Here is a 25,453-nt window from a genome sequence, read left to right as displayed (position 1 = left end):
TGCCATTATATATATATTTTTTTTTTATGACCACACCCTGGCTGCTGTTTCAATTCCACATGGCTGCTCTTTTGTTAAAGCCTTTTGTTAGAGAGGACACATGATCTATATACTTAGATATTCGGGGTTCTCCCTCACTTCCAGTCCTCCTTTAATGGGATTCTCTCTATGATGATAAGTTTGTTTCAAGTTGCAAGCTAATTGCAAAAGCTCCTCAGTGTTTTCCCATGATGCTTCCTAAAAGTAGTATTGTTTGCAGGGATGAGATGTCCAGAAATGACACACAATTCTTTAAAGCTCCCTGAAGAACATTCCCAACAGCAAGAAGGTATATTTTGGCCCATATAAATATATCAGTCCAAATCTTGCAGTCCTTGGTCTTTATTTAGGAGAATCTAATACATTGTAAGGAGACACTGAATTCACAAGAAGTGGCATCAAGTTGTTTTGCTGTATTGTCTTCAGCCATCAGTATATTTAAAAAAAAAAAAAATCTGGCATCTTTTTCTTCTACAAAGGCAGCTTCTAGCATAGTGTGGAAGTGCACTGTGTGTGCCTGCCACTTTGAGGGCCTGGAGCTGGCAGCCTCCAGGTGCCTGATGAGGGCAGCCATTTTAAGGGATGGGCTGCCTATATAAACAGGGCAGTTTGGCTGCTGGAGGCCAGGCAGCAACATCGCCTGGCTGGAGGGCTGCTGAGAACAGCTCCTCCCTTACCTCCGGGTTGCAGGGGTGGGTAAGGAGGCTCCTGGTCCTGGGCATGACCTGAAACTGCACCCTGCTGGGAGTGGGTGGTCTGGTGGGGCTCTGTGGTGCGGGAACCCCCAGGAAATACCAGGCCAGTGATCACCCTGGTGAAAGGCAGGTCGAGGCACCTTAACCCCTAGCCCCACCACCGGGTGGGTGACCCTGCATGTTGTTTGTGAAGGGCCCAGAGGGCCAGTGTTGTGAGGGGCCCAGAGAGCGCCCCCTGGCATCAGAGCATTAGAATGGGCAGCCTCCTGCTTAATTGACATCTTAATTGAATCAATTAACATCAAAGGCATGGTGGGTGAGATAGGTGGGCGGTTGGCCAACCAGACGGGGTGAGCCATGGAGGTCGGCCCTGAGGAGGCCCCCTGTCATGGTGGTGCATTGGCCGGGAATCATCGATCCGATGGCCATGCACAGGTGCAACCAGTGGGTTGCGTAGCCCCGGTGTGAGTGAGGGGGCAGTAGTGTGGGAAGCCCCATTGAGGGGGCAGTGATGAGAGCAACCAGTGAGTTGCATGGCCCTGGTGTGAGTGAGGGGGCAGCGAGGATTTAAGGGGGGAGGTGTGTGGCAGTGCACTGTGTGTGCCTGCCACTTTAAGGGCCTGGAGCTGGCAGCCTCCAGGTGCCTGACGAGGGCAGCCATTTTAAGGGATGGGCTGCCTATATAAACAGGGCAGTTCGGCTGCTGGAGGCCAGGCAGCAACATCGCCTGGCCGGAGGGCTGCTGAGAACAACCCGGAGGAAAGGGAGAAGCTGCAAGGGGATGGTAAGGAGGCTCCTGGTCCTGGGCATGACCTGAAACTCCACCCTGCGGGGAGTGGGTGGTCTGGTGGGGCTCTCAGTGGCATGGGAGCCCCCAGGAAATACCTGGCCAGTGATCACCCCGGTGAAAGGCGGGTCGGGGCGCCTTAACCCCTAGCCCCCACCACTGGGTGGGTGACCCTGCATGTTGTTTGTGAAGGGCCCAGAGGGCCAGCATTGTGAGGGGCCCAGAGGGCGGACCCTGAGTGAGTGATGGAGTACAGGGCGTGGTGCTGCGGTTGCCCCGGGACAAAGGGAGTAGTGGCACGGTGAGGCTCGAAGTGAAGAGTGAGGGGCTAGAGACCCAGCCTGGAGTAAAGAGTACCCTCGAGTGGCCCAAACTGGGGCCAGGACTAGGAGAGTCAAAAGGGCCAGGGGCCCACCGCGAGGGATGCCCAAGAGCTGGGGGCCTGGGGTCCCGACTGGCCTGGAGGTGGGCCAGGGCAAGTGGCTGAAGGTCCTGGGGGGACCACACCCGAGAGGGGAACATGTCTTCGGGGGGGCTAGGTAGCCCGGATGAAGGCGGAGAAGCTGCCTGATAGGAGAGGATCATAGAGGGGTCCTGTTTGGATGATTCTGGGGCTCAGTGTGGGGCCGGTGATAGTGTGAACAGTGAGATGCCATCTGCGAGGCTTGGGCTGCAGTATTGGGGAGGATAGGAGCTGCAGAGAGCGCCCCCTGGCAATGGGGCATTAGAATGGGCAGCCTCCTGCTTAATTGACATCTTAATTGAACCAATTAACATCAAAGGCGTGGTGGGTGAGATAGGCGGGCGATTGGCCCACCAGACAGGGGGCGGGCCATGGAGGTCAGCCCCGAGGAGGCCCCCTGTCACACAGCATCAGAGATTAAAGCAATTCTTTTAACATCGAGGCATGGTGTTGCCTCAGTAAGTATGAGTATTAAAGTACCTCAGGGAGAAGATACTTTATTTTTCTCTGTTTTGGGGTGAAGAACAAGTGATGGAACAGACAATTGACACCAGTCCCATCAAGCCTTCATAAAAGGCTGCAGGATGGTGTACATTTTGTTTAACGATGCAGGGCTTGTCACCTTGCGTCAAAGAGAATGTCATTTGGGGCAGCCCAGCATGGGGATGTGATAGTGTGGGGGGAAAAAAGAAGGCATGCAATATACATATCAAGCCTGGCATTAAATCAAGACCTATTAAAGAGATATTGGCAGCAAAGAGAAATAGTCTACCAGTGTCAGTTTCCCTCAGCAACCACCAGGCAATTCATATCAGTTGTAGGGAAAGTTTATCCACTGATCCTAAAACAGCTGCCAAGCTGTCTTTGGTACATGACAGCTGGAAGAAATTTCATTCTTAAATCATAGCTTAGAGCACAAACACCTGCTGAAGTGGTTTAAAAAAAAGAGAAGGGGGAATGTACAAGGGAGATCAGGATGGATGGCCGCAGAGATGGGGAGAATGGCAGGGGAGAGGAAATGCTGAAGAAAATTAAATGAACTTTGAGTGACTCTAAATGACAACTGGGAGGGTTTTAGGTATGTTGGCTGTCATAATCCATTTCTCTACAAGAGACCTCTAACTCTACATAGGCTATGAAGGTTTTGGTCCATTCACTGCAAAGCCAAGTTCCCAAGCTGGCTTTTCTATTCCATTCTTGCCAGATTTCATCTAATAATTAAAAGAGAAGTTCTGCCAGCAAGGCCTCAAGATATCATGTCAGCATATACATATTTTCTTAGCACCATCAGGTCATTGCAAGGGGCTGTCACAGTTTTAAAAACTATAGTACTAGGGGAATTGGACCTTGTGGACTTGTCTACACAAGGGGATTCCCATCGCTGAGAGATTCCTCATGTTACATGCATTTTATTACCACGTCCACCGTTCGCACCTAAATGTATAGCCAAATTTTACTAACCAGTGGTTGCATGGTTGTATGCATGCAAGTATCCTTATGGAGTGCATCCCCAACAGACAGCATCCCATCAAATAAGGTTTGGTGCATTTTGTAACCCTGATTAGATTGCATGGAGCAGTGTAAATGTCAGTAGTGCTTAGAAAGCATGTGTATGGCAGTGACAATTACACTCATAAGAAATCAAGAATTTGCAACAGGCAAATATAATTCCATTAACATTATTAACATAATCATGAAGTTGTGCACGTCTCTCTGATGTTTAATCCCTCAAGACTTTTCCTTTACTTTTTTTCTGGTAAACGTTAAAGATTGCATGCCACTCTTTCTCAGCAGGAATTTACTTATTTGCTGTCTTTCTCAGTCTTATTTACCACTAGAGATTTTTTTTGTATTATCAGTTAGTGATTATGAGGTAAGAGGTGACAGGGCACTAAGCTGAGTAATAAACAGAAGCCAATGTTTTGGGTTTTGTTTTGTTTTTTATTGAATGTGGCAGGAATACATGCACAGCCCTAAAATACATGGGGTGATCTGAAAACCATTCCATGCAAGGTGCAAGAAAGTGTTAGGCGCTCACTGACATTTTCAGTTCAGTGTTACTGTCGTTGACCTCAAAGTGGGAATAAGACAAAAAAAAGTTGAGTATACTTGTCTCAATCAGTTGTTGGCAAGATGTCAAAAGGACATGCAGTTTTACTCTGTAATTAGTATGTACTTCCTTTCACACACTTGACTTTTGCCTTTTAGATGCAGTATTAATCTTTATAGTATGTGGAATATAGTTCATCTCCAGAGTTTACCATAAAGCATTACCTACCATGATGAATCCAATGAATCAGGAACTGGATCATCATGAGACGTGATGACTCATAGATTTCAGATGAAAAAGTATGGATAGATTCACCTCTAGTTAAGGTCTGACTGAAAGTTGTTATATATTCTGTTAAATCAATTGTTTCTCCCAACCCAGGAGATAGTGGGTGGATAGATTTCTGCCTTACAACACCATAATTGCAAATTCAGTCACTCACAGCTCGATGGGGATAGAATTAAACATGCACGCTAATTTAAATTATACTCTCACTCTTAACCCCTGAAACCCAGAGTGGGATTAATACACTTTTGTGGGATTGTGGAGAGAAATGGTTGCTAATGTTAATGCAATCATTCTGTCAACTTTAACAGTGGACATTTATTTACAAATGTAAAATAAAATCCCCCCCCCCCCCCCCCAAATTCAAAGCAAGTGGAAGAAAGGTGCTGTTATTACAGTGTTTGTTTCAGCATAAAATTTGGGTTTAAAGAAGCTGCAGGAATTTTAAGAATACAGAACACCTTATTAAAACTCGGAAGATACAACTTCAGATCAAGTTAGCAATTAGAAGCCAATGTGACACCTACCAAAGAGAATTCATCATTCAAAAATGAACAACTTCTGCCAGAGCTCCCATGTCAGAATGCCTTCTGTTTAGTAAGGAGGAGGAGATCTAGGTCATTTTCAATCTCTGACTGTCTTGCACAAAATCCAGCATGTATTTTGTTATTCAGCAAAGTGTCAACGAGAAGCTGAAAACCAGAAATGCAAGGTACATGGCCTTGACCCAAGAAAAATCCAATCTCCAGTTTAACCTTGCACCAGCAAAAAATAAAAGCATTGCAAGTACATTATCTAGCAAAGTCATACTGATCCACATTTTGGGTTACTCTGGATGACTAATTGGAAAGCCTTTCAGGGTAGATGCACCATTAAATGAACCTTCACCCTGCAAACTTTATGGAAAATGTTTAACTGAATTGCTATCCAAAAAGAGGGACCTGGGCCAGTTTTGACAGGACTTTTTACCTTAAGATCAAGGTGTCTGAGCTGGTTGCTACACAACTAAATTTGTGGTGATGAATACTGTTTGTATTTCTGTTCATGAATTTATTAATTGTAAATCACTTCAGAATAAATTCTATAGAGGGGGAAATGCAGCCTATTCATAATGTTCCTGTTTTCTATTCGTGTCTGCAACTGTATGCACAGACATACCAAGTTCCGCTTCATTGACTGGGTGACCAAAACACTGTAAACAAGAGAATAACTAATAATGGCGAACCGCACATTTTATTATTCTTGCTATTTATTAAAATAAACAAATAATTTTTGTAACATTTTATATGTTCTGACTGTTCAGCCCTTGGGCATAACCAGAAGCAAGCCAGGTTCACTATGTTGACTCTCAAGATATTCATAAATCTTGTATTCATAGGTGATCTCTGATCAGCAGAGCTCTCACATATGCTGAAATAACACCTCTGCAGCCAGAGAGCAGAGTTCAGAGCAGAAACCTTCCTTTATAATTTTGACCACTCTGATTGATTGTCTTTTAAGAGCTAACTTTTTTTAGACCTTTTACAGGTCTTGAAGATGTAGAAGGTGCTTCTAGGAGAATCCAAGCTTTAATTGGTCTTGATTGAACAAAATACATCTTAGTTAGATTGTTCCTGCTCTGCTTCTCAAGGAGAACTTAATATAAAGACTTAGTATGTCACAACACACAATATTTTCATGTCCCCTTTGTGGTCAGACAACTCATGCAAGAGCAGGTATACAAGTATCCCAATGATTACTTGTGCAGATAGTCTGTGAACATATATAGTTTGGCACAAAGCAAGAGATACTGTAATGAGTTGGGTTGTGCGGTGTGTCCATGTACCGTATCTTGAAATGGGATGGAGTGCTTATTTGTATTTCAAAGGCCCCCTACTAACACTCACCTTTGAAAGACATTCTCTTTTACCTCAAGTAGTAGGAGTTTGAGGGGATGTACATCTTATTCCTATCTGTCACCTTGAAATTTTGATTGGACTTGGATTGTAGCAAGGTCAGCTAACAAATATGGACTTTATAGATGGTTATGAACTCTCTACCACATATTGTTTCACTGAAGGATTTATTTGCAGATTATAGATAGATACCAAATGTTGAGTATCCTTACTAATCTCACCAGAGGTTGAAAACTTGAAAGAAGGGAGATGCTTCTAGTCATTGGCTCTTCTCCCTTCAAATTTTCACCTATAACTATCATTTCAGATAGGTATGCTATCATTTTGAAATAAGACATGTAATGAGCATCCTTACTGAGATCACTTCAAAAGCTCACCTTGACTCCCCTTCCTCATGTGTTTGATACAAATTGAACAATCATTATGTAACTTAGGAAGCAGATAAGCCCAGCAAGAAAAAGGACAGCATCTTTCAGATAAGATTTTTTTTTTATGACATGCTGTCACAGTAATGAGACCTTTAGATGAATAATTAGACACATAATAGATACCCCTGTTGTAAGGGGTTAAATTGTACTATGGTTGAAAACAAATATATATCATATGCTATCTTATGTAGTCGAGGAAGATTCTTATTTTTTGATAAAGAGAAAAAAGTGTGTACACATACACACATATCAACTTGCTAAACATAAATACAAATATATTTTTCTCTCAAAATTGCTCTTGCAGATTTTAAATTAAATTGTCCCAAGGACAGGCGAAGATGGTACATTACAAATAAGCAGCCAGACATTTATGAAAAGGAGAAGTAAATGTTACTGCCATAGAAATGGATGTCCTTGATGAATTTTTATATTATGCATAGTGTCTTTTTGCAGAGAAAGTGATGAGGGTAAGCCAATGAGAGAAATGGAGCACTGCAACTCAGAACAGTAATGCACCAGAGGAGAAAATGGACATTTGAAACATTGAAATAAGGGAGAGCCACCAGATATCAGGAAAAGATTGATGGGCTAGTGGCTTAAGAACAGGACTAGGAGGAAGAATCCCAGTGTTGTCACTCCTGCTGTGGCCTTAGGCCAGTTATTTGTGACTTGCTTTTGACAGTGGGTGTTCATCCTCTGAACATATTGCTAGGGACGGAAATTACACATAAACTGGTGTAAGTGACTGGAAACTTGTTCAAATCTATAACAATTCAGTGCACATAAACTGCTTTCAAAATTGCCAGAATCGGCTCAGGATAAATCTGGATGGATGTAATATCAGACTGAACTGATTTAAACCAGTTTATTGAACTTCTCTCCCAGATCCCCTCAGATTCAAGTTAACTCATAGTCCCCCAGCGTCCCAGGATGCTTTGCACCTCCCCTGAAAACACCACCTTGCAGGGTGGGCAGGCCAGCCTTAGCCCAAGCTGTTTGCTCCAGCCAAAAGTTTCTGTTCACTTGCTTATCAGTTCAATCTACTCCGCTTAGACTAACCTGAGAAGATTGAATTGATTCAGCCACAGGCTTTTAGACTGTCTATGCTTAGCCATTATGGAGAAAGTCTATGTAAGAAGTCTAAGGAAGGTGCTTCCGGAGTCCAGAGCTGTAAATAGAAGCAGGCAGGGATACCTAGCGGGTTGGGAAGTGAGTGAAGAGACTTGGAGAAGGAGTGGAAGCTACATTTGACACATTGCTAGGCCAGCTTGCTGTACTGAGCTGCAAGGGTTGTTAAAATCTGCTGACATAAGCAAGGAAGGGGGCAGCAGGGAGAGACTTGTGCTGAAGTGAATGTGAGTTTAAAAGCCTCCCATTAGTAACCCTGAAGTGATTCTTTGCTCATAGCTCTAACTTTATCATGCATCTCGTATCCTCCTTTTTTTCACTAGTTCCAGCGTACACTGAACAGGGATAATACCCATTTATTTTGCAGAAGTGTGTGCAAGTAGACGGGGCTTGATTCATTCAAATGCTCTCTTGATAATAAAAATGGTCCAACTGGAGGAAGAGGGTTATCTCTTTAGTGCAGAGAGCTGCTGATGCCAGCAGATCCCATATGGAATCCATAGTAGCATTGAAAGTTGCCCCCTACTTGCGAGACCCTGGTGGAAAGTTGCCATTTCCTGGTGTTTATGCCTTAGCAGTGAATCACCCTGATGTGGAGCTGCTACTCTTGGCCAGTCGGGGAAGATCAGTTGCCAACGTCTAAAAAATGCTCACAGCCCGACTTAGAGCCTGTTCTGTCCTCATTTCACTATTTAGTGAAGCAGAGAAGCTACAGAGGAATATCCAGCTGGGGAATTCATTTGTGTATTTATTTTTTCCTCTTCAGAGCACTCTGTTGTGCATTATTTAATGTTTATAGTTATTTTGTATAAATGAAAACAAGGTTTATGTCTCTGAACTTGATACTTAACTGAAGAATGCTAACCAAAAACAAGGCAGCAAATTCAGATATACAGAGAAAGCTTTAAATAAAGGATAATGTTGAAAATTCAGGAGACTTTTTCAGCATCAAATGTTGCCAGAACTCTCTGAATTTGGTGGAAGCTCCAAAAATGAGAGAGATTCTGAAAAGACCGAGCCGAAACATTAATCGGGCAAACTAATATAAAGAATGTTACTTTATTCCAATCCATGGCTTGGGAGATAATAGAGTTCATTTAATGGTGATAATGGTGTAGCTACGTGTGGTGAAATGCATGTGTAGAGGGTGACAGGGCTGGCTGGGGCACGAGGGTGCTACAGTGTAGGGGGTGCCTGCCAGCTGCTTGGCCCTTGGGCTGCCTGCCAACTGGGGCTGCTCTGCCCCAGCTCAATGTGCTGTAGTCCCAGGTGCATGTGTAAATGTTGCACCCAGGAGCAATCAACTCCAGCACAAACTGCCAGAGTTTATTCCTACGGGCTAATTGCACATGTAGATGCACCCACAGGGAAGTAGGTTTTGTGACTTGCCTGACAGAAAATGTAACCATATATGTAACTCAAAGCATGTAGATCAATGAAGTTCTTTATCAATCACTTGTTTAAGTTAAGGACTTTGCTAAATTGAAGCATTACTAAGTTGTTAGATAGTCAGCCAATTCAAAGGAAGTTCTGGGTAACATCAAAGTTTGAAAGTTTTGTTCCAAAAGAGTTTTAGACATGGAAATTAATGAGGTATCTAAAGAAGTTACCATGACTGGCTCAGCCTGCCAGTAAATGGTGAGGTTTTGTGTATTTTCTCATGTGGGTGTGACTCTGCTACTCAGACCTCAACAAAAGACCAGCACTAGTTACTATGTAAATGAATGAAGAATGAGGACAAGATATTTGAAATTGCCTCTAGGAAGTTACAGAATAGCCATCTTGCATTTTAATGATTGTTTTAAAACGTATATCCTGACCTTGAGCCCTTAAGTTACCCTATATAGGTTATTTACATATCAAGCTATTTGTTTGGGGGATCAGGATCAACTTGTTTGTATGCTGAACCTTAGACTTTTTAATCCAAAGAAAATAAATGCACAGTAGTAATTTAGTAACATTAATAAGGCTATAAAGCTGGGTCTAAATGTGAGAACCAAAACAATTTGCATGCTTTTTGCATTTAATATGCAATTCCATCAGCAGGACAGTGCATGCAGCTGACATCTTCACAGACTCGGATTAATCAATCACTGGACACAGGTGTATGATCCATGGTTATGTCACTATGATGCAACAAACACATTCATTATACTGCTCAGTTCAAATATTAAAACTGTTTTTGCAATGCTTACCCTTGAGAATTAGTTTTTATTCACTTCAGTGGGAGTTCTCATCTGAGCCTAGGTCAGTGGAGCTTAATCTTTTCCCCCCTGCGGGTCAGATGAGGGGTTCAGGGCAGTCTGTGAGCCATATCAGACCCTGCACCACCTATGCCCATCAGCATCATGCCCCAGGGATGCTGTTGCATTCACTTATTGGGATTGAGCCCCAGGGGCTGTGTACCATCTCTATCTGATCCTGCAGGCTGGGATTAGGCTTTGGGGGGCCCCAAGCTGCTTCTGCTTGGCCCAGTGTGCCATGATCAGGCCCTGTAAATCTGATCTAGTGGGGCCAGGGGCTGTATCTGGCCTGCAGGTATGGTACCTCGAGATACATAGAAAAAATATTTAAAGCTGTGTTTATAGCCGAATCACCGATTCAAAGAATCGGTATCGAATCTTCAGATCGAATTGAATCCAAATCAGCTAATCGAATCACTGTCCCTGATTCGGGCTGAATCCGAATTGAATATGGCCCGTTTCACACACCCCTACAAATCCTGGTGTTTAGATCTATATCCCTTCTTGTCAAACGTGTATTTTGCCAGAACGTCTCCCTTGCCTTGGCTATTATGGAATTGATTCCAGTTTTTGGTCTTCCATCTTCTGTAATCTTGTTTGCTAGGAAGCAGTAGATTCTCACTTTTTGTGCCTAGCTTTCCTGTTTATGCAGCTATTGCAAGTGTGGTTTTTTTGTCTTGCCAGTGTTACTAATAGGTAAATGCTTCAGGTTTTTATGACAAGGTTCTTTGGGTAAAGGTGAGATTTCTTATTAGAGACCAACTAAATAGTTGGAAAACTTGTTCTTTACAAACTTTCAGTTACAAATACCCTTCTTCAGGCATAGGGAGAGTCTGCTGGTGTTTTGTGTTCTCCGTGGTGGAATAGAGGCCAATATGTAAAATGCAGGTCTGTGAAAATGCAAATGCACATCAGTGAGGATCAGAGGCAATAAGAAACACTAAGTGTGAGATAGATAGGTGAGGGGAATGTTGACCTGGTGATAAAACGTAGCTGGTAAAATGTAGGGAGATTGCCTGGGGTTATCGGATGGCAGGCAGGTTAAAATGTGCCATAAATCCAATGTCTACATTTAGTCTATCCAGGAAGAGCACACACCAACTGCTGAAACTTCTTTAGCCTGACGAAGGGTTTTTGAACCCGAAAGCTTGCTTAATAACTATTCTCCAACCATTTGGGTTGGTCTAATAAAAGATATCAAATTCACCCAAGGAACCTTGTCTGCCTATGTCCTTAGACCAACACGGCTACAACCCAAACCCCTACATTTAGTCCATGATTCTTTGTATCCAGTAAATTGATTAAGTGAAGTTTGTAGGCTGGTCTACAAAAGGTGTTTTATAAATTTCCTTTGAGGATTACAACTGAGACATGAGAGAGAGAGAGAGAGAGAGAGAGGGGTTGTCTTGAGAAGTGTGCACTAACAGGCAATTGGATATTTTTGTCTTTGATAGATTTTTGGTGTGTGTTCATCCTGGTGTGCAGTTGTTGTTTGGTTTCTCCTACACGTTTTCCATCAGAGCATTTAGAGCTCTGGATGAGATATATTACATTTCTGGAGGTACAGGTGTAAGATCTAGGAATGGTGATGGTTCTGTTGTGGGCTGTAGTTATTGTCAGGTTTTTTAAGCCTGTGATTGGTCCCATTGAGTTACGTGGGTGTGCTCAGACGCTTGAAAGAAGCACATGAGTAAGCTCTTAGTTGGATCAAGACCAAAGAGAAAACAAACCATAAGAGATCCTTCTAATATGTGTATTCATTTAACATGTTAAAAAGTTCACAAAAAAAGTAAGATTAAGGGATGTTTAACCTTTACTCTGAGGGCCTTTTAAAAGCATTTCCAGATTTCTAAAGATTGTGTAAGGTTACTAATGTAAGGAGCAAATAGAGTGGTTTTCAAACAACTTCAATCAGGAGCTTAAAATAGTATCCAGCTGCGTTGTATTTGAATATTAATGTGACCACACATTGTGTACACTACAATACCATTTACAAATCTTGGAGTCAGATTTTTGCCGTGTAGATATTTTTTGTGCTTTCTGATAAACTCAGTGAGAGTTGTGCTTGAGTCTTGAATGAGGAACTTGATACCTTTGGTATCATGTTGTTCCTTCATTCAATATCTGGCTATTTTAAAGCCTTTGTACCCAGTGAACTCAATAGCAAAACTCCCATTGCCTTCAGTAGGAACTGAACCAGGACTTTTTGAAAATGTACCATGTTCTCATAGCCAAAGATCCTAAACATAATTTCTTTCTTTGCTATAACTTATGTACAATATGATTGCTTTTCTACCAATAACCAGTATCTGCAAACTTGAATAAATAAGCTTTTATCAAAAAGAGAGACAAGTTTCAGTTGAATTGTGGCAGACAAATAGAATAAGAGGTATTTTTAGGTTGCTTTTCCTTTTGAGCCTGTATAGTGGGTTGTTCTTTTTTAGGAATCAATATGACTTTGATTAGAGCAGATAGGAAGCCAGGGAGGGTTCTGGAGAAAAATGTGGGAGAAGATCATGTTCTTCAATCAAGAATCAAAGCCCGTGTAAAAAAAAAAACAAAAAACAAAAACAGCTCCATTGAAGTTGATGGAGTACATTAGTTTACATTACCTTTGCTCAATTGACTTTGACCATACTTCACCCATTTAAACTGTGCTTGGATTTTGATCATAAGGTACGTAGGTTAAAGTCCTTCTTCCAGATATATTTTTTTTAATTGAACACTATATATATTTTAAACAAATTTTGCAGTAGTTGAGCCCTTCGTTTTACACTTAGTATAACATGTCCAGAACAATGGTTAGCGCAAATTTGTTGGCGTTAATAAGAAGCTTGCTTGAAAAAGACTTTAAAAATAAACCTGTTTGTAAAAAGGGTCCTTTCAGTCACTCTACTTAATGTAAAAGGCATTACTATGCATATAGAAGGCAAACACTTTTAGGCTAAGTACAGACAGTCAAGAAGCTTAAAATTGAATTGACTCAATCTTTGCAAGTTAGTCTAAGCTGCATAGATTGAACCAATAAGCCAGTGAACAGACATTCACTTTTGAGTCCAGAAATGCAGCCACATGCCTGCAGTGGCCCAGGCCAGAAGCCAAGGGGCACTACAGCATGCCTTCCTGCTTGACTGGAGCAGACACCTTGGGGCAAGGCTGGCCTGCATACCTTGTGGCAGGGAGGGAAGGTTTGTTGGGGGGTACAAAGCATCCTGGGATTCTGGGGAACTGAGAGTTCACTTGAATCTGGAGAGGATCTGGGACAGAAGTTCAATAAACCAATTTAACTTAAACCTGGATGGATGTAGTATCAGACTTAACTGATTTATCTTCAGCTGGTTTGGGCCATTTTGAAAGTGGTGTATGTGCACTGAATGTTTGTTGTGTTACAGATATAAACCAATTTTTGATCACTTCTACCAGTGTGTGTGTAATTTCTGTCCCTAACCTGAAGGTGCAACTCATGAGGACTAGCTTGTAATCAGTATGCACTTAAAATGGAACTCCAGATATGTGTGTTTGGTTTTTTTTCTCCCTGATAACTTTACTATGTTCAGATGCCTCCTCTGGAGTCAGTATCAGTAGGCATTTATACATGTACTTTTTAGTCCTGTGAAGTGCCAGAGATCCACCAGTTTGGAGCAGACTTGATTAATCAAGTTTGCTCCACACACAAGCTGATGTGCACTGTGCTGCACCACGTGCAGTTGTATAAGCAGCAAAATGTGCATCAGTGCAGAGAAAATGGTGGCAGTGCACTTTTGAACTAAAGCACCTTCTACATGTTTTAGTTCAAAAGCACACCACCACCACTTTCTCAGCACTAACACACACGTTGCCACTTATACAACTGCAAGCGTTGCAGCATTGGGCGCTTTTCATAGCGCCTGGTGCTGCAACACTTTCATGTGTAAAAATGCCAAAAGTTAATTAGCTGCTTGGCTATTGGAATAAACGTTTCATATAGTTACAACATGTGGCTGGCACTGCAAACATACACAACTTTAGGTACACTCACAGGAAATATTTACACTTTACATAGCAAGTTAAGACAATGTTATATTTCTTGGGACAGTTCAATGAGCTGTAATCTAATAAAAAAAAAAATGAACAGAATGTGAGATGCGGGCCAAAAAAAACTACCCAATACAAACTATTAAAAAGCTTGACATTTGTCACTTCCAAATTTGTTTTGTATAATGATAGACAGTTCAGTGATAACAGACATTTTATTACTACTTTCCATCCCACTGACTTTGAGATGCTATATGATAGGTTTATCATTAAAATCCCATCACTAAGCCATAACTCTTGTTTATGAGGCCACAACTTTTTTGTTTTGGATAACACAATATTTAATTACGATGTGGAGAAGAAATTGGAGAATTGAATTTAGCACTTTTTTTTTAGCAGCTTTTCATTATGCCAAAGAGAACTGGTCCAATAGAATAGCTATGGAGTATGGTCATATGTAGCAAAGCAGTATTTTCTCTAGAATGAGAAAGTGGGTTTTATAGGTCTGATGCTGAAATGATGAAGAAAAGCAACCTCAACAGGAACATCAAAGCTGGGTGGGTGGGTGGGTGTGTGTGTGTGTGTGTGTGTGTGTGTGTGTGTGTGTGTGTGTGTGGATAAAGCATCTACATTTGTGCCCACTGGTTACACAATTGCATGCAACTGCCTGAACCTACTCAACAAACAGGTGCCCATGAAATAATACTGGAAAAGTTAAGGCAAATCTGACCCTTCTAGGTTGCATAAATCTGTGCTATATTTATTCTTTTTTTTTTTTTTGGCCTCTTGAATTCAGTATGCCTGCCCATTAATGAGGTCTAGATACAGACTTACAGAGGTCTTAGTAATTCCAGAGCATTTCTGATAGGCTTAGGGATAGCTGCAGTATCAGGGTGGGCTTTGAATGTGAATAGGGATTAGAATATGAGTACTGTATTGAGAATATGTCCATGTCAAGTAATAAGTGTATATGTGAGCATTTTTCTGATAACGCTTATAATTGCAATAGGGAAAGGTAGTCTGGTACAATGAATAGGTCATTCAACTGGGACACTGCAGACTAGGGTTAAGTCTTAGTCCCCAGTTCAGAAAAGGTCTCGGTGCACTTTACTGTGGAGTAGACTAATTTGCTGTGACATAAAGCATCGTCGTCTACATAAGTGGCACTATTAGGTCACAGTAAACTAACTCCGTTGTAAGAAAGTACTGTCGGGGACAGTACTGTCTTTCAGCGGGGTAATTTACTGCGATTAAATGCACATGTAGATGTGGACCATGGGCATAAATTGTGCCTGGCCAGCCAGGGGCCAGACTCCTCCTCTACACTTCAGCATCCTTGTGCCTCAGGCAGCCCCTCCACTACTCGAAGCCACTACCCAGTGCCCGGGTCTGACCCCCTGTGCCTGGTTTGCATATAACTGAATAAAATCTGGCTGAAGTATGGGGCTATTTTAACTGAAGTGTTATTAAGCAAACCCCTTGCTTCTTAGTTGAGATAATGGACTCTAAATACTAGAGATAATTCTTTAAATACTATAGTACTGATGTGATGTATACACACATGCCCCACTCTATTTCTTTACTTTAGAAAAGTTGGACCAGTGCTAATTCTGATTTTCATGTGTGAAAGCTATATTTATTCCTACAGAGCATATGCTGAGGGTTTTTCATGTATAGCCTTTATACAGCGAAAGGGGAGAAGCTAATTCTGTTTTGCAAAATGTTACTAATGAAAAATGACAGGTAATGTGCTTTTAAGCCTAAAAGTAATGATGACCTAAATGCTTCCCAGAAATTACCTACCAGAATGGTGTTCATTCAGGGAAGCAGATGAGACTCAATTTCCACAGCAACACAAAGAACGTTACCAAGTTATCATCTTCGGCAAACAAAAGCCATTCTGCTAATGAACATATCTGTTATTTAACAAAGATCCATCCCTTATTAGCTCTCCTGAGATATTTTTACTAGTTAAATATTAGGTATTTTCTTTATTATTCTTATTGCTAGCTAGTTTCTCCGGCAATGCCAGTGACAGCATATATGTCTTTCAAAGTTGGTGGCAATATGCTTCTGGTTTTTTTCCCTTAGTCTTGATAAATGGGTCCTTCTGCAAGGTACCATACAAGGAGTTATTTATCAGGGAGTTACCTTTACAATTAACATCTTGTATCATGCAAAATGCTGTAATCAACAAACAGAAAATAAGGCAAATAATTGTTTGAAGAAGAATTGTACTTAGCCAAGTATTCTTTGGGAAAATATCTCTTAACCTATATTATGATGTATTTGTCTCCAGCATATTCTATATTCCTTTTCATATGTACGTCCAGTGGCTCTTCCAGTACTATAGCCAGCATGGGAAACAAGCCACTCGATTCCTCTACCAACACCTCCTGGGCTTGCTCAAAAAGCACACTCATGGTTTAGAAGAGCTGACACTTGACATTTTTCCTTGTAATAAGTAATTTGTGTAATAAAGCTGTGAGGAAATTGAACTTGTCAGCATGTTAAATGCATTTGTCTCCCAGAATATAATAAACTGTGTGTGTGAAATGGATAAGAATTATAGCTGAAATTCCCTGTGATTTAAGATCTAATTTGTCATTATTTTTTAAATCCATGAAACACCCCCAAGTCCTGCCAGTTAACTATATGCAGTAATCACTTTTATTTTAAATATAAATACAGTATAAGATGGAGGGCTATTTCTGGCTGATACCCAATATTGGGCACAGTTACTTTGGCAGAACAGAAAAATTATCAATGTACTCTGTCACCCTTGTAGTAACACCAAGACAATATTTTTAACAGGAAATAGCTGAAAAACTGTCAAGATTTTGGCAAGAAAAATATCTATAATGGATGTTTGGGTATATACTTGACATTTAAATATTCATAGCTTGATTCTCAGCTGGTATATATTAATACCATCCCATTGATTTCTGTGAAGCTACTTCAAGTGACAATCGAGCACTTGTTGTTTTTTTTCTTTAATTTAGCTTGCAAAAGGCACATTGGTTGAGGATTGGTGTATAAGGCAGCACTGTCTAATTTATCCTTTTCTTACTAGCTAATGGTTACCTGGAAGAGACTGAGCCATAGGAAAAGAAATCTAGATATGTGCTGTTAACAAAGTAGATTTTATTCTGACCTTAACTGACAAAAAGTAAATTGTCCTGCATTTTACGAGCACGGGAGTATCTTGTTTCTCAAAGTGCACTAGAAAGCTAAGAGGAGAAACAAAGTTATAAAATATTGTGAAATAGATATGATTTTCCACAGTATTTCTAGATTTAGGGGTTTTATTGAACCCTTTTATCTATTTTAGCACCACATCATATCTTTACCAGGAAGAGACCTTCATTTTACCGGGGACAAATTGCATTTTTTAATTGCTAATTGGGATACATATCTATGCTAGTTGTTTATCTCAGTACATTAGGGAGAACACAGGGGCTGTGTCTTGAATATTTTTTCTCTATTTGCAAAACAGAACATTTATATTATATCATCTGACCAAATCTGCCATGCTCATATTACAATGTAAGCGCTGGTATGTACATAACACTACACCTGCAAACACGTGGCTACAACACAGCTTCTAATGGAAATTTTCATTTATTGGGAATGCCAATATCTGAGAGCTGGGTATATTTTGATAATGACTGTGGTCTTCTGTGTTTGGTTACTTTATTTAGCTTAATAAAACTGATGTCTAGCCAAGGCTCAAGGTAACCCAGTCATACGTTCTAAAAACCAACACATCTGAAAAATATGATGTTCTTCTTCCTTCCCCAATCAGATTTCTCCCAAAATCCCTGATGGTCAATTGTTTGGGGTTGTGTAGCACTGGCATAGGAGATCTAGGTTTAATTCCTGAATCAACCTCAGATTTCCATGGTTATCTTCGGCACGTCACTTCATTTCTTTGGGCCTTAGGTTCCCATCTATAAAATGAGAATATAATGACAGTCTAGAGGGGTCTTTGGGAAGATAGTTTCTTAATGCTTCTGTGAAACTTGGATATGAGGGTGATGGTGTCACATACACGTTAGTGACTTTAGTGACTAACAACCTAGTTTTTCCAGTTCATTGCTGCAGGATCCCCTTGCTCAGCTGCCATCTAATGTCTCTAAGATGCATAAATGTCTACCACTAGGCATGAGTGAAGGCAATACATGCTGTTAGGGGGTGTGAGCTGAGTCCAAGGGCCAGCAAGAGCTGGTGGGGGCTTGAAGGCTAGGGGCTGACAGTGGCTGAGGGCCAGAGGATTTCTGGGCTGGGGGCCAGTCGGGACTGGGCACCGGCAGCAGGGGGGAAATTGAAGATCAGCACTGCTCTGATCTTTCCAAGGAAAGAAATCTGAAGTGGGGCAAGCCATGCATATGCATATGTTTATACATCATTACTGTAGTATTAAAAGGATCAGCACAAGGATAGGGATCAGGGGCCAGAACAGGGCTGGAGCAGGAACTCCGGAGAAGGGGCAGGGTCTGTGGCTGGACCTGGGAAGGGTTCAAATGATACTTTGACTCTTAGGAGGGTGGGTGGGGTCTGCAAAAAAAAAAAAAAAAATGTAACCAGTTCATTGATTAACAAGTCCACCTAAGTGAAGGAGCAATCTGATTACAGACCTTCCCCCCAGGTTATGATTTTCAGATCTTATAGGGGAGGCTTCTTATCTCTTATGGGGGAGGCTCAGCCCCCCAAGCTCCCCCTTAATTCACACCCTGGTCTCTGCTTCCAGGGCTATCTTTAGCAGATGCTGAACTCCAAGAGAAGGCTGACAGCTAAGAATCCTCAGCAGGGATTCAAACCTGTGTGCGGTCTAGAGTTAGGCCTCCACCTACCTTTGGGGAGAGAGGTGTATTAAGTCCCTCTACATGGTGACTAGAAGGGCTTCCCACTCAGTCCACTCTTTCATATGCAAGCTATTCTTAGATGATTAATGCATGGAAATACTGGGCACCTAACTCAGGGCTGTGAAATACTCAGCACTGTGTGTGCCTAAGAGCTTGGGGATTGCAGCTACTTGTGCTTTAGATGGACTTTGTTCATGTCTGACAAAATGAAGGAAAACCTCTGAGACACTTGACTGCCCCTAAAATGTATCCAAGCCCAAGCCTGGGTTAGATTCTTTATCACATGTCTGTTGCAATGATTTGCTCATGTGTACTACCCTGCTATTCTCTAACTCACAAGTTCAATAGCCATTGAGCTTTTTTGGTGCTAAACAGCCTATTATTCTAATTAAATATCTATGATTATGGAACACCAGGAGTCTAAATTACAGAGAATCAGTTGCCCTTTGATGCAGGCACAAGCTTCCCCAATAAGTCACCTAGAGAACTGCGCTTTTGTTGCTCAGATTGCTGGCAGCAAGAACAATCAGTGCAGAAGCTTAAATGCATCTTAATTCTCATGATTGTTCTCTCCTGTTTTTAAGGAACCTTTGTTCCTGGCTCTTCTTATTTAAAGAAACGGTGAACTATCTCTTGATGGCTTCAAAAAATAAATGGGAACGTCACCTAGTAGTGGCATTCCTTTTATGTTCCCTGCTTTGGATCTTTCATGGCAAGTATTTGAAACACGAGACTATGGAGGGCAGGAAGTTGAAATGTGCATTTACAGTTACAGGCGTGCTCTAAACTTTCTCATCTCTGACTTCATATGAGACAGTATAATGCAGTCTCCCTTGGAGCATTAGAGCTCTAAGGCTGTCCATGGGAACTCTCTACCAAGAGTGTGACTACTTGCACTTCCAGCCTTTTCTTTGAAAAACCTGTCCTCTTAGAGAAGCAGCTGACAGTTTTAACACTACAGCTCCTTTAAAGAAGACTGTTAATGTCTTTGGAAGGGAACTTTTGCTCTTGCAAAACTTTATTAGTGCTAATTTCCAGCATCCTTCTTGAAGTCTTTGCCTCCCTGTTTTAAAATTTCTTGGTTTGGGGATTCAAGTTGAAGCAGAAGGGAATGTTGAGTTCCGGGTTTGACTTAACTTTGGATTAGAAAGGAGTGTAAATCTTGAAATATTTGGAGGGGGGAGGAACTCACCTTAGCTAGGATTAACAGACTTTTTTTTATCAGTTTGCAGATATTTAGCCTCTGACATTTTCAACTGAAGTTGGAGGGTGCTAGCTGCAGGGGCTTAGCTGTAAAGAAACTAGGCCCTTGTGGTCCATACGAACTGATTTCAATGGCACTGTCCTGGTGGCACATGCAGTTCCAATGATAGGAAATGCCCAAGGACTGCAGCAGCCTGCATAATCCGTATCTGTCTTTTTTTCCCTTAGTGCTTCCATTAGTTTCCTGCTTTTACTATTTTATCTTTTCATGTTCTATTTCTAGACCATGTAGCACTTCCTGACTTGTGGTTTTACAGGGGTTTGCTATAAAGGTTTTGCTTCTCTCTCCTTCACAGTTCATACCAAAGGCATCTAGTCAGCATAAACTGCATAAATATAAAAATATGACATGAAGAGTCAGCATGGTAAGATTCATCATGCCTTTATATACAGCTAAGTGCAAAATACATGATCATGAAGCTTTATTTATAACCATTCAGAGTTGTGTTTCTGTCATCTATGTTTCCAAGTGGGAAGCTGTTCCATTTTTGTTTAATGTCACCTTCCTTGCAAGTAGTAGCCTTGATGTGTATGACTCCCACTTCCCTTGGCAAATTGTAAGAGGTCATGCTGTCAAACTTTCTTCCTTTCACATTTCCTTTTTATCAGGTCTTTCAGAAGGGACCTTGAAATGTTTCTCTGTTTGACTGACCTCTCTGAGCAGTGGCAGGCAAGTTGTGCTCTTGGATGTGTTGTAACCTAATGATTTAACTGCCCTGAATTTGTTAAAATGGTTTCATTTAAAGAAATTCAGGGCACTTAAATTATTGCTATTGTTAAATTGTTACTTTGTTCCAATGATAAAGGTGGTGGCTTAACCTATATATGAAATCACCAAAGATTTGGAATAACAATGAAACAGAAAGCAGCTTCTTTCCCTCCTTCCTCTGGCAGTCTCCCTCTGCTTCTTCCAGCACCCTTTCCACTCCTTCCTCCCCCTCCATTTTATGGTTTTATTCTTCGAATTGTGCTGATACAAGATGCAAAACTTGGTTGATAATCCAAGGGAAAAAAAGTCATCTGGCCATCTACTGTTGGCTAAATTCTGCCCTATAAACAGTCCCCCTTCCTCCCCATACATTTAGACTAAATTGTTGGACACTCTCCAAGATTTCAGTTAAGACTTTCTGGCTAATTGTACTATCCAGTGATGATCTTAAGGTGCAGTAAAATGGAAGATGTTGTATGTTTAGCTTTGTGGTTTCTGTTTCTTATTTCAAAGGGAGCAAACCCCATGTTGTGAGTCAGCCTAAGATTCAGAGGCAGCAAGAATCTATTTTCTATGGATAACAGTTGTGAGCAATCACTGTGTCTGAAATAAGGGACATGGTTAGTAACATTTCTGCTTGATTTCTACAGCCCAGTTTGCTTGCACTATTATATCTTGTATAATAGGTATAGAAGAGCATCTACAGTTAGATTTCTTATTGCAGTGGAAAATCCAATCCAAAGTTTTGGCCTGGGGGAAGCAGCAGAAAGAGTTGAGAGAGGTTAATTCTTCCCATTTGAGTGTGGGGCCTGGCTTTGGTAGGTGGTGTTTGCAGCCTGACAGTTTAGACCTCTGTTGGCTGCTAGACCTTCAGGTAGGAGCTGCAGCCAACCTGGTTTTTACCTATGGATGAAGTAGGAAGTTGCACCTATTTTTCAGTAGAGCTTTCACAACTGTCATACGTACCCTCCATTCCCTTGTGATTAGATACTGTCACATGCTCTTCATGGGGCTACATCTTACCGCTCTTTAGCACTCAGCTTGTTCACTGTGGTCTCTTCGCCTGCATTTTGCTGCTTGCATCGGCTGTGCTTTGGTTTCTGAAACGCTTTTATAACATGTTTTTTTTGGTGTATAAATGCTAAACCATGACCTGAGAATTATCAATCTGAGGAGTCAACAGGATCTCCTAAGGCTCTGCAGCAAGAGATTTCAGAGTCGAACCTTACTCCTCGGTTAAGAGGTGTTGTTTCAAAACTCTCAAAAGTTTACAAAGGTAGAAAGAATGGGTCATGCTATCTCCTCAGGTACATTGTAGCCTAAATACATTTGCTTGCAAGGTTTCCTTCAAGGCCCACTGTTTCCTCCTAACCCTGAAGGAGTTAAAACCTTGGGTGAAACTTGGGGGATTTCTATGGGATCTGCTTACTCTCAGTTGTGTGTGTGGTTTTGCTGGAGAAACTGCTTGTTTTAGTGTATAACAGAGTCGGCAAGAGCCGTCGGAGCATTGCATGTATACTTTTTTTTATTTTTTATTATGGCTTGGGTAAATTGAAGTAGCTAAAAAAAAAAAAAGGTAACAGGCATACAGATGAAGGTATGATGTTAGACTTATCCATTTTATAAAGCACAGTAATAAACACGATTTCCCTCAAATCAAAATGCTGTAAAGTTCAAACAGAACAACTTTTGAGGGAGACAACGAATGGAAAGAAAACTAGCTGTCAGTTATTCCTGCCTGTCTCAACCATAGTGCATTAGCAAAAGGATTCTTCTTAAATGTCGATAGATTTTCATGAAGAGAACCTGTCTTCATCCATTGCCACTAACTAGGGAACAAAGAAGCCATTGGAGAACTTTATAATTACAGTAGTATCATTTCAAGGATCTGTTCTAATGCTACTGAAATCAGTTGTGGTTTTGTGATTGACTTCGCTGGGGGAAGGATCAGGTTTTTAATTAGCTAATTGACACCTTGCTAGATGTTGTGACTGCTTAACTTCATTAGCAGAGAAAAGATCCCTTGCAGTACATGTTGGTGTTTTAAAACAATCAATAAATGAAACATCTAATTTAAAAAAAAAAATCCATGTATATGGCACATAGCAATCCAATTAATTGTAGTTAGGAACAGATTGGCATTGATTGCTGCTTACTGTTACTTAACACTGCTTCTTTTCATTATTACTCCGTAATATCATTGAATAAATAGAAAGATAGAAAATAGCTTTTTTTTTTCATCATACAGTCTGAGAAAGCATGAGTGCTCTTATGTTCTTTAACAAGTGAAGATTAATGTCCAAACTACAGAGAAGTTGTTATAGGTGCTCTTTGTATGACATTTCTATAAAGCATTCAAAAAGGATTGTCAGTTAACATTAATGGCATACAGAGTAGAGCAATAGGTATCCAAAAATACTGCAATACAAGTTTGTTTAATTCTCAGCCAACATTACAGGGATGTACAGAAAGATTAAGGTTAAATAATAAGAAAACTCCAGTGTATCATTTATATCCACTTCTTAAGGTGCATGCTTGTATTTTCTCATTTTCTATATAAACATTCATAACATCACTGAAATGTTGTCTGAAAAGGACCTAAAGAGATTCTAGTCAATGCCAATACAGAGGCAGGTTTAAATATATCTGGACTAGGGACAAATATTACACACAAACTGGTTTGTGTGATCAGAAACTGGAGCAGAACAGACATTCAGTGTACATAAACTGGTTTGAAAATGGCCAAAAGTGGTTTGAGATGGACCTGGTTGAATGTAGTATCAGACTTAGGTGATTTGGCTCAACCCGGTTTATGCAATGTCTGTCCCAGACCCCTTGCTGGTTTAAGTTAAATCAAAGTTAAGGATTTTTTCTCCTTCCCCACTCCTCAGTCTGGCAGCAGCTTCTTCTCCTGCCTGGCTGGCATCTCGTGTGTCGTGCTAGCCTTGGCTGGTGCCTGGCCATGCCCCCTCTGCTCCAGCCTTGGGGGGCGTCTCTCTATCCTCCCCTTTGGCAGTGGCTGGCAGGCATGCTCTAGCACCCCACCCCCGGCTTCTGACTTGAGCCACTGCAGGCATGTGGCTGCATTTCCTGACTTAACAGAGAATGTCTGTCCAGTTATTAATCAGTTTAAGCTGTGTAGCTTAGATTAACCTGCAAAGAATGAATCAATTCAAGCTCGGGCTTTATCAGGCCCTAGACTAGGCCTGATAGGTATTTACTGCTTCTAAAGTTTTTTAAAAACTTGCTGTGGAAGAGATTCCACAGGTAGCTTGTTCTGCTGTTTCACTATTCCAGTTATAAAGTTATTCCTAATGGCCAACCTAAATCATTTTTGCTACAAATGAAGCTCATTTTTTCTCCCATTGCCACAGCAAACAATTAATCACAGTCTGTTTTATCACACTTTTACATATTGGATTACTGTTAGATCCTTCCACACTCTTCTCTTTTCCAGACTAAATGCATGTAATTCATAGGAACACAGAACTGGAAGAGACCCTCTGGGTCATAAAGTCCAGTCCCCTGCAGTTGTAGGCAACAATGTAATAAATGTGCGTTCAAAACCCATGGGTACAAAGTAATTGAAATTGAATTGGAATAGGAATCTAAAATAGCATTGAGTAAGTATGGAAAACGAAATTCAATTAAAGCTGTTGAAGTAACTTGGTTAATGATAAGTATGAATTAAACTAAATAAGAAGTCAACTCTGCCTACTCCGTAATGAAAGAATATTTTCTCTTTAAGTTTTATATTTTGGTTCTCTTCACAGAAAATGCTACTTAGTTTCATAATTCTCAGACAGAACAAAAGATTTTGCCCAGATGTTTAGGTCATCATTACAGCAGCATATCAATTTGTCGTCTTGCTGCTATGATTGGGGATTTGCTATTGGTTGATTTTCAATAACTTCTGGCTGCAGTAGAGAATTGGCATTGCTCCTTGCTGAATGGCAACAGAAGTAACCAGCCTAGCAGCTCTAGCTTATAGTTCCTACTCATAGGAGATGGCAAATTTAGCATACAGACTTGAAGTTTCTCCTTGGCGGAGATGGAGAAATTCCTAATTGGTTATGCAGTAGGTACATTGCAGAAAATAAGGCAATCAAGAAGACCACTAAATGAAAAAGCCTCTAATAATTGCTAGGTAATGAACTGGTGGGACTGGCATTGTCTTCTATCTGCTTGGGGAAGTGCCACATAACTAATTAGGTTTCATTGCTTCCTTCCTAAGTTGGTGGATGACTGTCAGTAGGGAGGTATAGGAGTTGAGCCTTCCAATTTATCTTTAGAATTCATAAAGATTTTTTTTTTAATAAAAAGAAAGATCATAGCATATTTGTTCTCATTACCATGACACTAAAATTATATATCCCTTCAATTCTATAGCAGATTGCTTATTCAGTCTTTGATTTTAATCATGGGCTATGCCAGTAATGTTTATTTCCTTTTATTTGAGTCACCTCTTTAAAAGATACATACTGTCTTTAATGATTTGTATTTTAATGTTCTTTAAATACCCATCACCATAATTTATATAAATGCACACTTGGTTCATTTTCTCCTCAAGCTAAAAGAAAAATGCATTA

General features: G+C 40.9%; 1 long non-coding RNA gene across 6 annotated transcripts in view; it reads left to right on the top strand.

Annotated features, from left to right (window-relative positions):
- Window positions 1–25,453, top strand: part of LOC132252418 (uncharacterized) — a 275,583-nt gene that overhangs the window by 98,356 nt on the left and 151,774 nt on the right. Inside the window, exon 1 of one of the 6 annotated variants that reach the window (XR_009464307.1) lies at window positions 1,418–1,518. The exons of the other annotated variants lie outside the window; for them this stretch is intronic. This is a non-coding gene — a long non-coding RNA (uncharacterized LOC132252418). Of the gene's footprint in view, window positions 1–1,417; window positions 1,519–25,453 lie in introns of those variants that run through there. 6 annotated transcript variants of the gene reach the window in all.

The sequence above is a fragment of the Alligator mississippiensis genome, chromosome 9 (assembly GCF_030867095.1).
Source record: "Alligator mississippiensis isolate rAllMis1 chromosome 9, rAllMis1, whole genome shotgun sequence".
In the NCBI taxonomy this organism is placed as follows: Eukaryota; Metazoa; Chordata; order Crocodylia; family Alligatoridae; genus Alligator; species Alligator mississippiensis.
Note: the sequence above shows the minus strand (reverse complement) of the source record. Positions and strands in the feature narration are given on the sequence as shown.